This window comes from Chrysochloris asiatica, unplaced genomic scaffold (assembly GCF_000296735.1).
Source record: "Chrysochloris asiatica unplaced genomic scaffold, ChrAsi1.0 scaffold00190, whole genome shotgun sequence".
Taxonomy (NCBI): Eukaryota; Metazoa; Chordata; class Mammalia; order Afrosoricida; family Chrysochloridae; genus Chrysochloris; species Chrysochloris asiatica.
The window spans coordinates 4,036,207-4,057,481 of record NW_006408708.1 but is presented as its reverse complement, the minus strand read 5'-3'; the positions used below and the strand labels follow the sequence as shown (position 1 = coordinate 4,057,481).

At 41.3% G+C, this 21,275-nt stretch overlaps 1 protein-coding gene across 3 annotated transcripts in view; it reads left to right on the top strand.

Moving 5' to 3' along the window:
* ZNF827 (zinc finger protein 827) overlaps window positions 1–21,275 on the top strand; it is a 252,044-nt gene that overhangs the window by 899 nt on the left and 229,870 nt on the right. The window lies entirely within an intron of this gene.

Here is a 21,275-nt window from a genome sequence, read left to right as displayed (position 1 = left end):
GAGGCCGGGTAGCAGCGGGCGGATGTGGGGTGCGGGAGCTGCGCCGAGGCGGAGGCAGGGCGGCTCGCGGCGCGCGAGGTCCCTGCAGAGCCGAAGGGAGGGAGGAGCAGGGCTCCTGGCCGCAATAAAATGCGGGGTCAGTCGGATCAGACGGAGCCGGGCGAGACTCGGGCTCTCAGACCCCCCTCACCGGAAAGCCTGAGCAGAGTCCAGGACTAAAGTGCATCAGAACCCTTCCCAGCTGCAGCCACACAAACCAACTGGAGACATATACCCGCAGGCACGGCCCGGTCCCCTTCCCCTCCTCCACCCGCGCCCCCGGTTGCTCTCCGCCCTCCTTCATGCTTTTCTTTGCGAGACTCTTAACTTTTCCCCCACTCCCTCTCTGGCTCCCCCCCACCCCCCATCTTTCTCCGCTTTGAGTGTTCCGAGATGCTGCTAAAGCTAAAAGTGAAGGAGAAAGAAGCAACTAAAAATATCCCCTGGGGCCGCTCGGCTCCTTGAATGCAGGGAGGAGGGGGCAGGGGAGAAGGCGTGGGGCGGGGTGACTGGGAGGAGGGGACGCCGGAGGCGCCTGAGGGAGGGGTCGAGGGAGACTGAGGGTCAATTTCTCTTCTCTTTCACCCCCCTTGCTCCCCTCTCCCAGCGGTTTGGCGCTGCTCAGAGCCCGATCCTGCAAAACCCGGGCTGGGGGCGGGAGTGGAATCGGAGCGGCCGCCCGCCCGGGTGTCAGGCCGACGTGGTCGGTCACCTGAAGTTCATGGAGGGTGGGGGAAGGGTTAAGGTTATGGTGTCTCGGGTTCGGGTTGTGAGTGAGCGTGTGCGTTTCCGCTGCAGACAGGCAGCGCGATCGATCTCCCCCTCGCGAAATATCCGCGGCGGTGCCTGCCCGGGGGACTGGGAAGGGGGCGCAGTCTGCTCCGGCCGGGCGCTCCCGCCGCTCCGTGTTACCCGGGCCGCGGCCGAAGTGGCAAGCAAGGGCACTTGCAGGCGGCCAGCTCTGCAAACATTCCTCTTTCTTTCCCCTTCCCGGTACGCAGAAGTCGACGCACAGGGCTTGGGTTGTGCTTTTTTTCCCCTTCCTTTAAAAAAAAAAAAAAAAAATGCCCCTGTGCAGTCCTTTCTTCGTCTGCCCGCTAGAGGTTCTGAGGATAAAATCACATATGTAATATATATGCACATAAAATCTCAGGCTATTGCGTGTGTAGGGAAATTTTGTGCGAAGAAGGCGGTAGAGTTGAGGAGGGCGAGTTGGGAGGCTCCGCGCTGCGATTCACAGAAAACTCGCAGCAGTTGGTGGAAGAGTGTGTGCGTGCACATGGCCGGCCGGCCACAGTTCCCAGCTCTTTTCGGGGGGTGTGTGGGAGGAGGGAGAGGGCGCAGGAATCCTAGGGGGGCCGGGGGAGGCTTCCTTGCTCTGACAAAATGGGCTTTAGTGTTCTCTGCGAACTTGCCCTTAGATGGCAACTTTGGGAGCTGATGAGCTTGTGTGTAAAAACCAGGGCGGTGAGGTTATTTGGTCATTTTCCTTTCTTCTCTTCTCCCTCTGCTTAAAAAAAAAAAACGTGTTGGCGGGGTTAGTGAGAGGGTGGGAGAGGAGAAGGGATTTATCTGTTTCGGCTGTGACGGAGATAGAACGCCTTGCCTCCCGTTGTAGCGCTTTCGGGCAGCTGCAGCCTGCCCTGCTGGTGACCTTGACCCTGACCTGGTGCGACTACCCTCTGTCTGAGAGGAAATCAGGCTCCATTTTAGCTGTGTGCTTGTTGGGCCTCTCCTGCACGTTAGTATCCTGATGATTAAGTTATATTTTGAGAGTAGGTTCTCCCACTCTCTTAATACTGTTAGCCACTCACTTAAAAAAAAAAAAAAAAATCGCCTCCTTCTCCCAGTCACATAAAGCCACTTTTACTGAAGTAAGAAGCAATTACCTTTTGGAAACACTGTAAACGTCCCTCAGGTTTTAAAAGGGAAGCCTTAATTTGCGAAGCTTTTCCACTTACCTTTGCGTTGAATGGATTTTTGTGGATATGTGCTGATTTTTCTTTGCCTGGTTTACACATGTTTTGTAGGCAATTTCATTTGGACTAAGAGCAATTTCTGGGCAAATGGTGTATTTTGCAATTCAGCCACAGTAACACAAAGCTTGCTAAATGCTTAGTGAATCCTGAAGAAACTTGCAATGGTGTGGAGAGTGTGGAGATTGAATAAATACTGTCTTTGGTAAAATTAGTGTTAATTTGTATTTAATGTAGAATATAATTGTGGGCCTAAGCCCCAGTTCTAATGCGAACTCTTGTTTATTTGTGTTTTTTTCTGTGTGGGAAGGATTTTTGTTTCCTTGGAGAACTGTTTTGTATCAAAGTTAAAATACAATAAATCCAAAGGATAAAATTGCTATAATAGAACCACAGAATTTCACGAAGTTATCTTGAGGCAGATTTAAAATTTGACCCTAAAAGTAAGAAATGATGTGTGCATTGTGGGGGCATGGAGGGCACTGGAAATGAGATAGGGAAATTGCTATTGAAGTCAAAGAGCCCTTCTGAAGAGCAACTACAAAACTTGTCAACAGCCACTGTTGATATTATTGTTTTGAGGATCTGTGGAACCTGTAAAACACACATTTAAAAAGTGCAAACTGGAATACAAAAGAGAAACTTGTAAAACTTGAATCTATAGAAAATTTGGATGCTTTACTTGTTTGCTTCTGGATCCCTCCAACAATGTGATTACAGATTTCTAAAACATAAACCACCATAACCTGTGGGCTGTTTCTATTTGTTGAATCTATTTATCTGTTATTAAGTATAATTCTAGCCTGGCACAGTCTGGATCTATAAAGCCGGTAGTCCTCCCACTCTATGGCACAGAACACCAAGGAACCTAGAAGTTCTACTGTAGAGTGGATTAGTCCTGGAAATCCAGTCTAGCACTTGGTATTATCTGATACCAAGTCTGTGGTGAGCCTCAGCCCCTGGCACGGTGTCCCAGCAATTCCCTAGGCTAGGCTTCGGCCTGCTAAGGTTTCCTAGCTCCTTCTGTTCAACTAGACACCCATGGGACTTCTCAGAACCGAATTAGCTTTGGGAATGGGCAAGCCTTTAATTTGACACTACTAACCTAAGCGGTAGGTTTCTGATTTCCTCTTGGGCCTCAGAAGTTTTTGTTTTGTTTAGTTTTTGTTATATGGGCCTAATACATATGCAGGAAAAAAAATGACCTGCCCTTGAGAGAGCTGGCTGGTGATCTAACGTGTATAAAGTGAAGTTCGCTTAAGGAGGTGATCTCCCCACCCCAAAGAGTGTTAAATCTATATTATTTTTGAGGGTTAGCTTTAAAAATTATTACTCAAAATAAAAATCTGTATTTCTTGTCTTGTTGCAATTATTATCATTTGGGGGATTTAAATATGACTCTGCTGCTGTTAGTGGCTCTTTCACAAAATTATTTTCATCAGCAAGGTCAAATGCCATGTTTAAAAAAATGTCCTTTGAGCTATACCACGAGTTTATCTTTGTTGTTATTAAATGCCATCGATACTGTTTTGACCTATAGTGACCCTGTATAGGGCTTCCAAGGAGCAGCTGGTGAACTTGAACAACCGACCTTGCTGATCAAACCGACTTTGCAGTCTAGCGCATTAACTGACAGGTCTCAAAGTTGATAGTTTAAAATTGTCCAGGATAAGTCCTGGGCAGCAAGGTCAGTTTGAATTCAAATCCACCAGCTACTCCTCAGCTCCTCAGAAACTCTATATAGGGTCGCTAGGAGCTCTAGGAGTGGTTATGAATCGGGCTGTGAACCTCACGGTCAGCAGTTCGAAACTACCAGCTGTTCCGTGGGAGAAAGATGAGGCATTCTGCTCTCGTAAAGATTTACAGCCTCGGAAACCCTGTACAGGGTCGCTATGAGTTGGAACTGACTCCATGGCACTTAACAACAACAACAAGTATTGGAAACGACTGAATGGCACTTGACAACAAGAAAGAAGAGAGGAAAACTAGTACTGCTGCTGTTTCCAGGCATGGAAAGAGAGGTACTTTTGAACACTGTTCCATTTGAAATCATAAACGGAAGAGGGGATAGGATATGGAAGGGTTTTCTCTTCTGCCTGGTGTACTTGTAATGTCTTTTACCATTGGTACCATCAGCGCCTTTATTATTTCCTCATTATCTTCAATTTACCCATAACTATGTATGAACTTAGATCCTATTACTTTTATCTTTGGAAACTTGCCTGATGCCTTTTCCAAGAGGGGGATACAAAGGAAATGTTGATGAAACAGTTGTTATATTTTCATTGCGTCAGGTTATTATGGTCTTCAAAACTTTGAAAAACTCTCTCTAGTAAAATCGAGAAGCAATTTGACTGAAAAACAAACACGATCCCTTTTTTTTTTTTTTTTTTTTACACATTTTTACTTGTCTGCGTGTGTCTGAAAGGATGGCGCAAGTGATTTGAAATCCGCTGCTAACCTAAAGGTTGCCAGTTCAAACCCAAGTAGTAGTAGCTCTGCAGAAGATAAGCCTGACAAATTGCTTTGGTAAAGATTATAGGCAAGAAAACCCTAAGGGACAATTCTGTTCTTGACATATGAGGTTGTCAGGAGTCAATGGGCCGGCTAACAATAAAAACATGTTGAGGAAAGAGAAACTGTAGAAGATTGAACTATTTCTCCCTATTTAGTCATATTAATTTTTGCAGTGGCCAGGTAAATGTGACTAATTATAGTGGAAACCATGTGGGGAAAAATTTGAGTCAAATAGCAAAATATTTCACTGTATCTTTCTGTCAAAGCTGAGGTACCAAGTAGCAGTCTAGATTAATACTTGCTAATAATGCCAGTTGTTGTTAAGTACAGTGGAGTCAGTTCTGACTCATAGCAACCACGTGTAGGGTTTCCAAGGAGTGACTGGTGGGTTTGAACCACTAACATTTTGCTTAGCAGTCCAGTGCTTATCTTACAGTACCATACCAGGCTAATAATGCCTACCTACACTAAACTACCACTTTTCTGTTAGTTTGTGGTATTTTGGTGACTTGTGTGTTGCTGTGATGCTGGAAGCTATTAGTATGTCAAATCCTAAAACATGCTCTTAAAAGTAGAGTAGCTAAAGAGAACAGAAGAAATGATGGAGTAAAAGAGTTAAACAGAAGCTTCCAAAGACTAGTTAGAGAAGACAAAGCAAAGTGTTATAATGAAATGTGCAAAGACCTGGAGTAGAAAACCAACAGGCAAGAACAAGCTCGGCATTTCTCAATCTGAAAGAACCAAAGAAGAGATGTAAGCCTCAGGTTGCAAATTGAAGGCTGCTATGGGCACAATAGTGAATGACATAGGAAGTATCAACCGAATATGAAAAGGATATGTACCAAATTTTGTACCAAATGTACCAAAAATTGTCAGTGTTCCAACTGTTTGTGAAGATAGCATGTGATCAATACAGCCTGAAGGAAGTATATTCCAAGCTGCACTGAAGACATTTGCAAAATATAAAACACCCCAATGCTCCAGGAATTGATGGAAAACCAATTGAGATGTTTCAACAAATGCAATGCTACGAATGTCACTTGTCTGTGCCAAGAAATGTGGAAGACAGTTGCCTAGCTAACCAACTGGAAGAGATCAATATTTGGATCTATTCCAAAAAAAAGGTGATGCAACACAATAGGAGAATCGTCGAGCAATATTATTACTATTAAAGCAGAATTTTATTGAAGTTAATTAAAAAATGGTTGTAGCAGTACATGAACAGGAAACTGTCAGATATTCAACCCAAATTCAGAAAGGGACATCAGACGAGGGATAGCATTGCTGATGTCAGTCACGTGGATCTTGACTGAAAGTAGACAATACCAGAAAGAGGTTTGCATGTGTTTTATTGACTATGCAAAGGTATTCAGCTGTGTGTACAATAAAAACTTACAGGGAGCTCTGTGAAGAATGGGAACTTGAGAACATTTAATTTTGCTTATGCCTAACATGTACATAGACCAAGAGTTGGCCATTCAAACAGGTCATTCAAAGGGGATGCTTTATTATTGCTTGAAATCAGAAAAGATGTGTGTCAGGGTTGTATCTTTCACCATACTTAAAATCTGTTTACTGAGCAAATCTGAGAAGTTGGAGGTTATGAAGAACATGACATCAGAATTAGAGGAAGACTAATTAACAACTGTGACATAACTCTGCTAAATGTGAAGAGGACTTGAAGCACTTACTGGTGAAGATCAAAGAATACAACCTTTAGTACGAATTAAACCTCAATATAAAGAAAACAAAAACCCTCACAATGGGACCAACGAGCAACATCATAATAACTGGAGACAAGATTGCGGTTATTAAGGATTTCGTTTTACTTGGATCCACAGCCAATGTCCATGAAAGCAGCAGTGAAGAAATCAAATGACCAATTGCATTGGCCAAATCTGCTTGCAAAAGACCTCTTTAAAGTGTTTAGCAAAGATGCCACTTGGAAGATTAAGGTGGGCCTGACCTAAGCCATGATATTTTCAGTTGTCTCATAATGCACATGAGAGTTGGACAGTAAGGAAGGCCAAAGAATTGATGCCTTTGAATTATGATGCTGGCAAAGACTATTATACCATGGACTTCCATAAGAACTAACAAATCTATCTTGAAAGAAGTACAGCCAGAATACTCCTTAGAAGTGAGGATGGTGAGACTTTGTGCCACTTACTTTAGACATGTCATCCTAAATGACCATTTCCTGAAGAAGGGCATCATGTTTGTCAAAGTAGAGGGACAGAGAAAAAGAAGAAGACCCTCAACAAGATGGATTGGCATATTGGCAGCAACAGTGGGCTCAATCATAGCAGTGATGGGGAGGATGGTGCTGGACTGAGTTTGTGTTTTATTCTGTTGCACATAGAGTCATTGTTAGTCAGAACTGATTGGATGGCACCTAACAGCAATAATATCATTTTCTTAAAAGAACATCCATGTGTTTCTTACAGTAAGTAGGTTACCACCGAGTTTTCCCATTTAAGTAAGAAGAGAGTCAAACCATAATCTTTCTAAAGCTTTAAAATAGTTTCTGGAGAAAAAAAGCATGATTTTTAATTCGTCTGCTGCTGTCTCTGTGGATGACACAGCTGGTGTGAGTTGACAAGTTTCTCTGCAGAAAGTGTTAATAAATCATGCTAGAGAAGTATACACTGGACAGCTTTTGGCCGGTTGTTAAAGCTCGCTGTGTACTTGAGTTTTTAGAATCTTGGAATGGCATCTATTAGGAGAGCTCCAAGGGAAGTGTGGAAAATCTCTGTCTTGTGAGGCTTGAAGAATTAGATGGGCAGAGATCGTGGCAACACCCAGAGGAGCGAGTTATGTTGGTAGACTAACCAGAAAAGCTTTTCCTGGGGTCATAGGTTGGTTTGAAGTACAAGCAGTTCTATTATGTCAAGATACTTTTGTAGGAAAGACCAGAGAGTAGAAATGCACGGTGCCTGACTGGGTCAGTAAACTAGCTTACTTAGTAATCATAGTAGTTTGGGTTCAATTGTATCTGGAGAGTTAGTTTCACGAAAGAGGAAACTCTCATCCAGTGTTACTAACCCTGGTCACCTTATATGCAAATTGGTATCCTTAGATTCAAAGATGACAAGGTCTGAAAGAAACAATGGTGGAGCCCTAATTGACACTCTATTAAAATGCTCCCTTGGTTTCTATGACTGGTCAGTCATGCACATCTTTGACAACTGAAAGGTGTCATATTCCTGAGAGTAGGCTAATAAATTCTTTAGTCTTCCCTACTTGAAGTGGCCATGTCTTCCCCACTCTTCCTACTAAAATATTTATTGGCATAGAAGGAAGCCAAAAAACAAAACAAAACAAAAATAGGCGGGAACTGATCTCTCTGTTTCGAGTGATGTATTAGTAATTTTCTATAATTTAATCAGACTCCTCCTAGAACAAGATAATGAGAGCGTGACCTACAAAATTGAACTTTTAGGATGTTAAGGGATTTCTAGCATAAGATTTTACAAGACCATGGGCTTTTTGGTGAAGGAATAGACTTTGAGTTTTCTCTTATTAAAAAGAAATCCAGACCAGCCCTAGTTATGGTGGTGGGAGTGTTGGTATGCCTTGATGTGTTTATTTTCCCTCCTGCCTTAAGATGTCAGTCACTATTTTGGCTTCATTAATGTACCCTAAGATTCACCGTTTTAGAGATTGTAAATGATGATGCTTGGTGCTGTTTCTTATGTACTCTTTTCCATCACATCTTTTGCGAGGTGTAGCTCAGTAATTCATACCATCTAGGACTAAGTGTACAAAACACTTTATGGTTCATGGTAGTCGAAATGTCTTCTGTCATATTTTATAAGGAAATAATATGTGAAGCACAGACCTTAGAAATAGCTAAGACTATTCGGCAGGCTGAAGTTTCTAGCTACTTTCCCCTGTCTGTTTATGAGCAATATGTGCATTTCCATCCTATCGATAAATTGCATTTTTTTTTTTTTTTTATGATATTAGAAAATAGTGTATGACTAAACAGGGGCCCTCTCAGGTACCTCGTATTATTCCCTAGAGACTCACTTTGGGATAGAATTGCTGCAGCTAGAAAAAGTAGTTTCTTAAATTAAAATCAAGTTTTGACTTGATACGGATCTTAAGCTGCACTGTGCATATTGCTGTTTATTTTATATACAAGTCAATTTCACTGTGTATACACACACACACACACACACACACACACACACACACAGAGATTACACTGTAGCTAATTTTATAAAATGCACCATGATATACGCCCACGGCCTCAGACCAGAATGTGGCCTTTAGCAACTCTTCTTTCTACAGATTGACCCAGGGTGGAAATAAATGCAGCAGATATTCTATGTGCCTTAAAAGGCTGTTGTTTCCCATTATCTATTCCTCTCTTATTAAAAAAATGCTCCACCACGATGACCACTGAAGTTCCGCCTCTAAAGGTCTTGATTGACCATGCTTTATGTATTCTGTTTTTAACAAAACCCAAATTCAGCAAAGTTTTACCTGGTGGCAGGGAAGAAATGCATGGACCTAACACAGATATTTGGGCCGGAAAAACATCCTAAAATAACCTTTGTCGTTTTCTCTGACGAATATCTAGATGGGTGAGAAAAGTAGTTAGACACCATTAGAACTATGTTGTGGAGACAAAAAGGAAAGGGATGAGAAAAATGCAGATCTCAAGATGAGTTATTCTAAGTGTTCTGAAGAAGTTGGCCTTCAAAGGGAACTAAACAAGGCCAGAGGAAAATGATCTTTTGACGTGATTGATCAGCAGTACTTGTTTGTCTAACTTTTGAAACCAGCTACTGTGCTTATGGAGGGTGATAGATATTGCTAAGTTATATAGTGCTAGTGGGAGCTTGGTGGCTTCGTAGGATAAACATAGGAATGCGAACCACAAAATTGGTGGTTCAAGCTCACCAGCCACTACCAGGAAGCAAGATGAAACTTTCTGCTCTGGCAAAGATTTACAGCCTCAGAACCTGTATTACAGGAACTGACTCAAGGGCATGTAACAACAACAGTACTAGTATCTTATGTTGACTGGTGTATTTGAAGAAGCTCTTTTTTGTTTTGTAAAGATAGGGGGGAAATACCATTTGTGATTTTGCCCTCTTCACTGTATCTATTGTATATGGTTTAACTAACATAAAAACAGAATTCAGATGCCTTTTAAATTTGTAGTGGTTAAAGGTACAAACTAAGGAGCTCTGGTAGCGTAGTGGTTACGAATCGGGCTGCGAACCTCAAGGTCAGCGGTTCGAAACTACCAGCCGCTCCGCGGGAGAAAGATGAGGCTTTCTACTCCCGTAAAGATTTACACCCTTGGAAACCCTGTACAGGGTCGCTATGGGTCGGACCCGACTCGATGGCACTTAACAACAACAACAACAAAGGTACAAACTAGTGCCAGGCTGTTCAGATCTGTTTTGCTCTTAAATAGCTGTGTGGTCTTGAGCAAGTTACTTAACTTCTCTGTGCCCTAGTTTCTGCATCATTAAAAAGTGATAATAATGTTGTTGTTGCAACTCATTACAACCCTGCACAGTTTCCAAAGAGCGGCTATTGAGTTTGAACCGCTGACCTTGTGGGTCAAACCTTGTGTGCTTTATCCCATGTTGTTGTTATGTGCTGTAGAGTGGGTTCCGACTCATAGCGACCCTGAACAGGGTTTCCGAGGCTGTAAATCTTTATGAGAGCAGAAAGCCTCATCTTTTTCCTGCAGAACAGCTGGTAGTTTCAAACTACTGACCTTGTGGTTCACAGCCAATGCCTATACAGAAGGATTATTGTAAGGTTAAAGTGAGTTCATATGTAAATAAAAATACTATACACACATGCACACACACACATACAAGTATGTCTGGTTAATACCTGGCACATAGAAACAGCTCAGTAAATATTGCCTGGTGTGTCACTGTGGGATAAACACTGTACTGCTGACTGAAGTGGTTCAAACCCACCAGTTGTTCCTCAGAAATCCTACACAGAATTGCTATGAGTCAGAGTGGACTCCACAGCAACTACATTATTAAGTTTATGTTTCAGTTTGCTTAGATGATGATTGTTGTTGTTAGGTCTGTTAAGTAGGTTTCAACTCATGTGACATACTAGAACTGGCCCAAAGGGTCTTCAGGGCTGTACTCCGGGTGTGGCGTTGTAGGATTAGCATTGGACTGTGAACCACAAGGTCAGCGGTTCAAACCTACCAGCTGCACCTCGGAAACCCTGTACAGGATCGCTGTGAGTCAGAATCGAAATGATGGTATTTAACAACAACAATCTTTATGGAAGATGATCACTGGACCTTTCTCCTGCAGAGCTGGTGGGTGGGTTTGAACCGCTGACTTTTTGGTTAGTAGTCAGTAGTCATGTGCTTAACCTTTGCATCATTTCTAACCTAGAACTTTATGTTGCTCTTGATGCATTTTGTTTTTTTCATTTTCCACGCATCTTATTAGAGTGATAAGTAATAACATGATACGGTAAAATTCTTTTAAAAGGCTATTATTGTAGGGCTTGACTAATACTTGTTTCATAGGCCAACAATATTATATTAGACTTTTATTATAGGGATGAGTGCCTTTGTTTATATGATTTAACCTGAATTATATTTGAGTTGTGTAATAATCGTATAAATTATGACCAGATTTTTACTATAAAGTGAGGATAGTAAATCCTCCTTCACAGACTTGCAGTAAGATTCAAATGACCGAATAGACGTTTAATAAATGTTTATTTATTTTTTCCTCAGTAGGCCATTTACTGGTTCAGATGACTTGGGGGGAATTTACACTGGATTCTCATATGTTGATATAGGCTGATAGTTCAAATTTTGCACAGAAAGAAAGAAAGTGTCTCATCCCAGAGAACTAGTCCAAGAAAGTACACTAAAGATGAATGTTCCCTCACTCACTCACTGAAGTGAAGGATGAGTGATCGTATCAGAGGCCACAAGCTTGTGACCTACTGATATGTTTTGACCCACACAGTTTGTTTTAAAAATTGATATAACATTTGGAAAAGAAAGCTTTTACATAAAAATTTAAATTTTTAGCTTTTTTTTTTTTTTTAACTTGGAAGAGCTGGTAGCACTAGGCCCACCTCCCCACATGGCAGCAATCTGCTGTAGTTGTTGGTGGCTGTCTCCCTTATTCCGGGCATGTGCTCGTCAGTCTGCCACCGTTCCTACCACTCAGACGCCTTGTCCCCATATGCATGTGCACCTGCTCATCTCTCTCATGTATCTTACCTCCCAGTCCCTGCAGGCATTTGGATTCGTCTACATTCCCCAGCATTCTTTGATCTTTTAATTCATCACTGAGGTGTTAGCGTGGTAAACCGACAACATTCTAAGGCAATATCAAGAAGCAAAGTTAAGCAATTGGCTATTAACTGAAAGACTGGTGGTTTGAAACCACCTAGAGCCACATGTCCAGTAAGGGAAAGGTGACAGCTATGAAAACCTTGTGAAGCTCAGTTCTTCTCTGCAACTCAAGGACTCATTATGAGTCAGAATTGACTCCACAGCAACTGGTTTTATTTTGATCAAGAAGCAACAAAGGGTAAGGGTTGAGATCCTGGCACTAGATGCATGAATTTGCATCCTGGCCTGCCCATGTTCCAGCCCTGATCATAAATAACGACAGTTTTCTACCTCCGCTTTCTCATCTGTAAAATGGAGGAGACATTGTAGGTTCTATGAGAAATGAATGAGTTTATTCATGCAGATGCTTAGACCTAAGATTGTTGTTAGGTGCCATCAATTGGAACTGATCTATAGTGACCTTATGCACAGCAGAACAAAACACTGCCCGATCCTGGGCCATTGGTCTATAGTAAACTGGCTATATTAGTATTGTATGCTTGAAGTTTGAATTTGCAACCGAGGAACTCAGTAGGATTCTTGTAGCTGTACTGGGTAATTAATCAAACAGATGAGTTTCAAACAGATCAGTTTCTGATCACCATCAGCCAACTCAATGATTCTAACTCAGGCTGCACATGAGAATAACCTGAGAGATTTTTAAAACACAAACACCTCTGGAGATTCTACTTTAATTGGCCCCAAATGGAGACTTACCGTGGACATTAAAAAAAAAGCTTCCTGAATGATTTTAATGTGTAGCTAGGATTGAAGACCCTTGAAGTAACCAGGATTCCCACGCTACAGTGATACTATTTCAGCAAAAAACAAAGACATGTGATGCTGAGCCTGGACAGCTTATTGACAATAATTTGTTAGATTCTTAAACCCTAAAAACAGCTTACGGGCTTGACTTTCACTTCTCCAGGTTGGAAACCAGAGGCTTGGGGACCAGGAAGGACACACAGACTCTGGTCTTTAATGTCACCCTCCACCACCACTGTCACCAGGGTTCCTTACTAGCTGTGTGACCTTGTTGTTGTTGTTAGGTGCCATTGAATCGGTACTGACCCATAGCGACCTTATGTACAGCAGAATGAAACACGGCCGGATGCTGGGCCAACCTCACTACTGTTGCCACGCTTGAGTCCATTGATGCTACCATTTGGCCATTCCATCTCGTTGGGGGTCTTCCTTTTTTCTCTGACCGTCTACCTTACCAAACATGACATCCTTCTCCAGGGACTGATCCCTCCTGACAATACGTCTGATGTATGAGGGATGAAGTTTGGCCATCCTGGCCTCCAAGTGCAGCACTCTGGCTGCACTTCTTCCAAAAAGGATCTATTGGGTCTTTTGGCAGCCCATGGCATGTTCAATAGTCTCCTCCAACACCGTAACTCAAAAGCATCAATTCTTCTATGATCTTCTTTATTCACTGCCCAGCTTTTGCATGCATATGATGTTATTGAAAATACCATGGCTTGGGTCAGGCAGCAGATTTGCCTAATGCAATACGTCCTTTGATTTCTTGACTGCTGCTTCCGTGAGTGTTGATAGTTGATCCAAGAAAAATGAAATTCTTGATAACTTCAATCTTTTCTCCGCTGATAAGAACGTTGTTTATTGGTCCAGTGGTGAGGATTTTTGTTTTCTTTAAATTAAGATGTAATCCATACTGAAGGCTGTGCTCTTTGATTTTCATCTGTGACCTTAGCAAGTCACTTAAACCTCTTCATGCTTTAATAGCTCCATCTTGTAAAATGAGTAGTAACACATTGTTGCTGTTCCTAAGTGTCATTGAGTTGGTTCCACCTCATAACAACCCTGTATAGGGTTTTTAAGGAGTGGCTGGTGGGTTTGAACCATTGACTTTTCAGTTAGCAGTCCAGTGCTTACCCTGCAGCTCCGTACCAGGACTCAAAACTGCTCCTTAAGAGGCAGGCAAGGAAGAACTCCTTCTCTCACTATTGGGCAGAAGTGGAATCTGAGTCATAGGATGAGGAATAAACTGGATATTGGTCACCATTACCAGGTACCACCAAAGGTTAGACCATCTGATGGTCTTGTAAAGCTCAGACTTGCTGAGAAGTCTGTGAAATCTTAACAGAATCTCAACACCTAGAACACATGCCTATGTCTTCTGGAACTGTTTTCAGAGATCTGCCTCTAAAGGATGATCCCTTGAGAGCTGATGGAAAATGGAGACTCTGATCCTTGAAAATGTGTGCTGCCAATATTTCTTTCCTCAAAGATTTCAGATTTGTCTCTTTGATCTTAGACCAAGCAGAGGATAACGGAGTCACAGGCAGTGACATTTTGGGGGGTTTGAGTTATGCAGTCTGTATCCAGAACAGGAGTCCTGGTGCGGCACTGCGGGTTAATGCTCTGGACTGCGAGGTCAGTTTGAACTGCAAGGTTGGTGATTCAAACTTACCAGCCACTCCTGGGAACCCCTATACAGGGTCGCTCTGGGTTGGAACCGACTCTACAACACTTAACAACAACAACAACAATGGAGAACACTGCCTTTATGCAGTGGCGTAGAATTATAAGTCGTTTTCTAATCTGTGCTTTTTTGGCACTACTTGTTATCCCAACAAGCTTCTGTAAAGCATGAAACACAGCTGTATTTGGGAGGAAATAAAGACCCTACACTCCAGGAAGCATTCCTGAAATGTGCTAGTGTGATTCCTCACTTCTAGGGAAAAGAAGATGTCAAATAAAATGTACTGGGATCTAGTCTGAACTTAAGAAAGAGAGAAATCATATTACAGTGTACTACTTTCTGACATTTATAGGAAGAGAGAAATTTCACAATGTAGAAGTAGAGTTTGGGTTGGTTAGATCAGTAGATCATTGTTAGAGCCAAATGCTCTGTGCAGTAGTAGCAACTCAAATACTGGATGGGTAAAAAATATGTTGAAAAGAGGAGAGAAAAAAACCAAAAACATAAAACCCACCCAGAGATTTCTAATATGACTTGAGTGTATTCCCTATGGCTAGAACTGTAGAAATTACACATATATGCTACTTTATCTTTTTAAATCTGGGTTGGTATTTAATCACAAAAGTAGTGCAATCTTTGTTGTTGTTAAGTGCCTTAGAGTAGGTTCAAATTCATAGTGATCCTATCTATGTAGGACAGAATGAAACACTGTCCCATTCTGCACCATTCTCACAGTTGTTGAGTTTGAGTCCATTGCTCTACCACTGTGCCAGTCCATCTCGTTGGGGATCTTCCTCTTTTCCTCTGACCCTCCCTTTTATCCAGCATGATGTCCTTCTTCAGGGACTGGTCCCTCCTATAATAACATGTCCAAAAAACGAAGTCTCACTATGCTCATTTATCAGGGGCATTCTGACTGTGTTTCCTCCAAGACAGATTTGTTTGTTCTTCTGGCAGTTCATGGTACTTTCAGTATTCTTCTCCAACACCATAATTCAAATGATTCGATTCTTTTCCAGTCTTATTCATTGTCCAACTTTCACACACGTAGGAGGCTGTTGAGAATACCGTGGCTTGGATCAGATGCACCTTAGTCCTCAAAGTGACATCTTTGCTCTGGAACATATTAAAAGAGATCTTGTGCCTAATTCAGCGCGTCGTTTGATTTTTTAAGCTGCTGCTTCCAGGAGCGTTAATTATAAATCCAAGCAAAATGAAGTCATTGAAAACTTCAGACTTTTCTCTGTTTATCATGATGTTATTTATTGGTCCAGTTGTGAGGATTTTCATTTTCTTTACATTGAGGTACAACCCATACTGAAGGCGAAAGTGTTTAGTCTTCATCTATGCATGCTTACTATAATTTAAGACTGTGTAGAAATGTTTAATGAAAAAGGTGATAGCCCCCTTATCCCACTTACATCCCCACCAATAACCATCATTAACCAACAAGTCGTATTTAAAATTTAGCCTTCATTTGAAAAATGGATGCATTTTGGCATAGTTGGCTGAATTCATTTAAGTAGCACATTCAGAACAAGGGCAGCAACATTGCCCTTGTAAACTGATTAGATCACGTCTGTAATAGTGAATCCTAGATTGGATGTGCCAATTTATGTAGGAAAATTGATAAGCTATTCACCAGAAGGGAGGCAAGTGAACTGTTGTAGGCTCTTGAAATCATCATAGGAGGAATTCATTATTGACACCATTGGGAGTGCTTAATTAGAATAAAGGAGTAGGGGTGAAGAGAAATCTTCATGGTAGTTACAGTCAAGTATACAAAGTCTGTCAAGTGATAAATTTACTGAATTGTCATTCATCCTAAGTTTTCAACTTGTATCTGAAAATAGATCATTCGTTCAACAAACTGTAAGCGTTCTTGGGTGTCAGTGGTTAAGCATATATGGTGGTGGTGTGCTGTGGAGTCGGTTCTGACTTATAGCGACCCTACATCAGTTTTCCCAGGCTGTAAATCTTTACGGGAGCAGAAAACCTTATCTTTCTCCCACAGAACAGTTGGTAGTTTTGAACTGCTGACCTTGAGGTTAGCAGCCCAACTCATAACCACTATGCTAAGCATATATAGAACTGAATAAAGTGTGGTTTCTGGTTTCAAGAAATGCAGAGTCAAGTGAGACAAGAAAGAGAGAAACAAAGTATTTTCATAAATTTGTGAACTGATGAGTCTTAAACATAGGCTTGGACCAATAAGGTAGAAGTTACAGGAAAGATAACTTTGATTAATATTAAGGACCTATTGAATAACATTATCCCAAAACAGAAAAAAAAAAAAAAAAATCTTGTGTTTATGACAGGGCTTTTGAACCAATTCATTTTGGTTTGATCCCCTGCTAATAATTTACTTTTCAGCTTCAAATATACTGAATCAGAATCTATATTTTACCAATATCCCCAGGTGATTCTTATGTATGTGTTGTATTTTATAAGATAACTATGTATCGTTCAATATATTTATATATATCTTTTAATATGTTGTTGCTGTGTATTGTTGAGTCAGTTCCTATTCATGGCGACCTTGTATAGAATTTCTGAGAATGGCTGGTGGGTTTGAACTGTGGACCTCGCAGTTACCAGTCCAGTCCTTATCCTACAGCGCCACACCGGGCTCATTAAACTATTTGCTGTGTATTGTTGTGTCAGTTCCAAGTCATAACAACCCTGCATAGTGTTTCCGAGATGTGTGGTGTGTTTCAATTGATGACCTTGTGATTACCAGTCCAGTACCTATCCTACAACTCTGCACCAGGTGAACGGAAAAGTTTTTGGCAGAAAGAATATATGACAGTATACCTGGTGTCATGATAGAGCAAATACTCTTAGGGAATTAAGTCAAAAAGTATTGCTACTGGTGTTTCAGGTCTTCCATATGTGGGTTTATTACTTGATTACAAACAAAATATATCTCTACCATCAGTGGATGGCTGCAGACAAGATCTTGTGTAATACACCTGTCTTAGTCTTGTTAGGGTAACTTCAAATAAAGGTTGAATTTGAACAGTAGCTTTTGAGGGGATCTTCTGGGCCAGTTTAATTCAAGGCAGAGCGATCAGCTCAGAATGTTATGGCAACTGTGTTTTTTGTTTTGGGCATGCCAAAAGGATAATATTGATAGGACAAGGAACAATCCTGGAAGCTCATTATGAGGAAGTTTTATGAAAATTGAAAACTATTGGTGAGAAAAAGTCCAGGGAAAGTTGCCCTGAGGAGGCAAATTCAGCCAGTTTTTTTTCCATCACTACAATGTATCTGGAGTTCTGGTGTGGCACTGTGGATTAATGTGCTGGACTGCAAAGTCGGTTTGAACATCAAGGTTGGCAGTTCAAACTCACCAGCTATGCCTTGGAAACCCTATACAGGTATGCTATGGATCAGAACTGACTCTACAGCACTTAACAACAATAACAAACAATGTCCTTGCTCATTTTTCAAGGGTAGAAAGGGTTGTCCTACGAGAATTTTGTTGGAAAACCTTAGCCCATCCACCCTACACGTCTGACCTTTGCCCCTTCAGATGAGGGGGCTTTGGGGACTTATTTATGTTCCCCAAACTCAGAGATTATTTAAAAGGAACACAATTTGAGTTCCTTAAGGTTGTCAACATTGACATTTTGATGTGGTGTAAATTGAAGAGCGCAGAATTCTGCAGAAGATGGTAACACTGACTTCAGACGTGTATAGACCTAAATGGAGGATCTATCAAGAAACAACAGCTTCCCATTTTAATATTATTGTTTAATGAAGATTTCTGTGATTTTGCAGCAATGCTTTTTGACTTAGCCTTATAATAAGGATTTGATACCTGAGAGTTAGAGTCCCCACTTGGTGCCCACTTTTGAGCCTTTACCTGGTTCATGAAGTAGTACAGAATGCAGTCTCCACTGACAGCTTTCAAATGTTGACACAAAACAATCAGACATGATAAAGTACAAATCAATATGCTAACAAGTACAAGCCAATATAATATGAATTAGGTGTGCAAAACTGTTTGGGGAAAAGGTGAAATAAAAGGGGTAGAGAAAAGATTCTTGGAGATCAGTGATGTTGAAAGCATCCCAAATGAAATAATGGATTTAGAATGTGAGAGGAGAGAGTATTCCAAGCTGAAGAGGTGACATTAGCCAAAAGAGATTGAAATTAACTAAGAGTATACAGAACACACCAAGAGACAGGACATTATTGAACTGCTGGACGCCAATTGAGTGGTATAGGGTTTGTTGTTGTTAGTTGCCAGTGAGTCAATCAGTTATGACAGGTAATGAAGGACTTTATGTACAACAGACCAAAATGTTACTTGTTCCAGTATGTTCAAGCCCTTTGTTGTGGCCACTGTGTATTCTGAGTGCCTTCCCACCTAGGGAGCTCATCTGCCATCACTATATTGGAAAGTGTCCTGCTGTGAACCATAAGATTTCCATTGACTAATTTTCAGAAATGGATTGCTAGACCTTTCTTCCTAGTCTGTTTCAATCTGGAAGCTCTGCTCTGAAACCATTTCACCATGGGCAACCCTACTGGGTATTTGAAGTACTGGTGGCATAGCTTTTAACATCATAGCAATACAAAAGGCACCACAGTATGACAGACTGACAAAGGGAGGGGGGGAAGGGTAAGGATAAGCGGTAGGAAAAATATAGTAGGAAGATTGTGATTGCTAAATTTAATGGTTTGGCTGTAACACTAAAAGCAACTGTGAAATGCAGCAGATTCTTTCACTGTGACAGTAATGGAGAATGATGACTTGAAGGAAGAAATGACCTTTTCAGATTGAGAAACCAAGTGTGGACGGCTGGTAGGGGAGTGAGACTTCTGAAGGTACTGGTGACAGAGATACGCCCACTGATAGTTTCTCTGGGTCGTGCTGTATGCAGCCTGGGTTCCCCCACCATATTACTCCCTTCCTTTCCTCTTTGTTGTTGTTGTTAGGTGCCATCGAGTTGGTACCGACTCATAGCCACCTTATGACCAGCAGAACGAAGCACTGCCTGATCCCGGGCCAGCCTCACTACTGTTGCCACGCTTGAGTTCATCAATGCTGCCACTTGGCCAGTCCATCTTGTTGGGGGTCTTCCTCTTTTTCTCTGACCCGCCATCTTACCAAACATGATATCCTTCTCCAGCGACTGCTCCCTCCTGACAATATGTCCAAAGTATGAGAGATGAAGTTTGGCCATCAACAAGGAAGGCTGTACTGATGCATCTCCCTTTGAAGGTTATTAATTACTGTTGTTTACAACTTTTAGAAAAAGACAAATACATCAGTTTTCAACATAATCTCCTTGCTTTTCCATACACTTTGTCCATCTATCAACAAGCTTTCATAGTCTCTTACTAAAAAAAAAACAGTTTAGACTGAGCTGCAAGCCATGAATTCACCGCTATGTTCACTTCGTCATCAGAGGCGAATCTTCTTCCTCGAAGGGTTTCTTTCAGGGGATGTAAAGAGGTGAAAGTCTGATGGAGCAAGATCAGGACTATAGGGAGGATGCTTGAACACTTCAAAACAAAATTTTTGCAGAGTGTCATCGGTGTGGGCAGAGGTGTGAGGATGTGCGTTGTTATGCAAGATCACAACACCCTTGAATAGCAGTCCTCTGTGTTTAATCCAAAGTCTAGGCTTCAGTTCTTCTGGGAGCATCTCACTGTAAAGAGCACTGTTGATTGTTGAACCTTTTCCTGATGTTGTTAAGTGTTTTTGAGTTGGTTCTGACCCACAGCAACCCTGTATAGGGTTTCCAAGGAGCAGCTGGTAAGCTAGAACCTCTGACCTTGTGGTTCAAACCAACTTTGCAGTTCAGAGCATTAGTCCACGGCATCATACCTGATAGTGTTCCAATACTGGCCCTTGAGAATCCCAGGAAACTGTAAGCATCAATTTTCCAGCGGATGGTTGAATTTTGAACTTTTTTCTTAGTCAGTAATCGAGGATGTTTCCATTCCATACTCTCAGGCTTATAGTGATGATTCTCTGTCTCGTCACCAGTAATGATTTTTTTTAAAGACGCTTTTACCTTCCTTTGATTATTGATCCAAATTTTGTTTGCAGATGTCCAAACACTTCTATTTATGCTTTTTCGTGAATGGTTTCAGAACCCATTTCACACAAACTTTTCGAAACTCAAGTTTGTCATGGATTATTTCCTAGACAGAGCCATGGCAGATTTGCAAATGATTTACCACACAATCCATAGTCACTCATCTGTTAGAATAATTTCACAGGCACGCTCAATGTTATCATCAGCCGTGGAGGGGGACAGTAGTTTTAATATACCCTGAGTGCAGATCATTTTTGACTCACCCTCCTATATAATAGACACACATCTAATCATAAAGTAAAATCTGTAAACTCATCACCCAAATCTAATAGATTTCAATATTGTTAAACCTCTTTGTGTACTGTGGGTTTCCTAAGTTTTGTTTATTGTTTCTGTACTTTTCTTTATGTTTTATCAGATTAAGTTTGCTTGATTTTGGAAGTTATAAAGATGATTCATTACTGCATGCATTCTGCAGTATGGCTTTTCCCTCATTTGTCTTTCTGAGATTTATCCACATTGATGCATGTAACTGTGGTGCCTTCATCTTCTCTGCTCTCTGCTATCACATTGTAGAAAGAGATCACATTGGGTGTTTCATTTTTGTCCCCCTTTTGCTGTTATGAACAGTTTACTCTGAACATGCATGTACTTTGGTTTGAGTGATTTCTTTGTTTGTTTTTAGCCAGTTGTCATTGCATTGATCCCAATTCATGGCAACCCCATGTGTCAGAGTAGAATGGTGCTGCACAGGGGTTTCATGACTGGTAATTTTTTTTTTTTTTAAATTTAAGGTTTTTATTGTGGATTGAGTGAAAGTTTACAGGGCACATCATCAGTCTCACATTCAACAATTCATATAACTTGTTTCATTACATTGA